The sequence below is a fragment of the Phacochoerus africanus genome, chromosome 1 (genome assembly GCF_016906955.1).
Source record: "Phacochoerus africanus isolate WHEZ1 chromosome 1, ROS_Pafr_v1, whole genome shotgun sequence".
NCBI lineage: Eukaryota > Metazoa > Chordata > Mammalia > Artiodactyla > Suidae > Phacochoerus > Phacochoerus africanus.
The window spans coordinates 75,632,551-75,633,579 of NC_062544.1; the positions used below are offsets into that span (position 1 = coordinate 75,632,551).

The 1,029-nt window shown below is 40.0% G+C and overlaps 1 non-coding gene across 1 annotated transcript; it reads left to right on the plus strand.

Annotated features, from left to right (window-relative positions):
* Positions 1 to 704: 704 nt before the first annotated feature.
* LOC125114715 (U6 spliceosomal RNA) lies at positions 705 to 811 on the plus strand. The gene has a single exon (XR_007131884.1). It is a non-coding gene; the product is annotated as a U6 spliceosomal RNA (small nuclear RNA).
* The last annotated feature ends 218 nt before the right edge of the window (positions 812 to 1,029 follow it).

A 1,029-nucleotide genomic window follows, 5' to 3' on the forward strand; every position in this document is an offset into this window, starting at 1 on the left:
CTTCCCTGTTCTCCCATTTTTCTGACTTTTTCATTAAGTACTTATCAACTGTGACTTTATAAGCCATGGTGAATAATTTCTGGAATGAGGCTTGTAGATAAAAAGGAAAGAAGGGAGAAAGAAGAGAAAAAAGGAAAAGGAGAGCAGGAATGTGACATTCTCTTTCCTATTAAGAACTCTTTGGTGCAAAACTCTCTTGTTAATCTTTCCCCCCCCACACACACATATTCTAAGTTGATGGGTTAATGAAAATTATTAAATATTTAGCTCCTTGATTAATTGCTTTATCATGATTATTTTTAAAGATACTCAAGTCATTGGTAAGTTTTTTTTTTTTATTTTTTATTTTGGTCTTTTTGCTATTTCTTGGGCTGCTCCTGCAGCATATGGAGGTTCCCAGGCTAGGGGTCTAATCAGAGCTGTAGCTGCTGGCCTACACCAGAGCCACAGCAACGTGGGATCCGAGCCGCGTCTGCAACCACAGCTCACGGCAACGCTGGATCGTTAACCCACGGAGCAAGGGCAGGGATTGAACCCGCAACCTCATGGTTCCTAGTCGGATTCGTTAATCACTACGCCAGGACGGGAACTCCAGGTTTTTAAGAAAATCTTTTAAAATTATCACCTCTAAAATTGAATATTCCAAAATACCTATCAGAAGCTTCAAATTAGAGTTCATTTGGTTTTTAATATTTTCCGCATTTTTGCTCAGTTTGGCAGCACATATACTAAAATTGGAATGATACAGAGAAGATTAGCATGGCCCTTGCGCAAGGATGACATGCAAATTCGTGAAGTATTCCATATTTTTCATATGTGGCTTGGATCCCGAGTTGCTGTTGCTGGTGTAGGCCAGCAGCTACAGCTCCGATTCATCCCCTAGCCTGGAAACCTCCATATGCTGCAGGTTTGGCCCTAAAAAATATATGTGTGTGTGTGTGTGTGTGTGTGTGTGTGCATTTCTGCATTTTCTTTTAGATGGTATTCTTTATAGTAATCATTTTATTGACATCACCACACTGAGGTGAA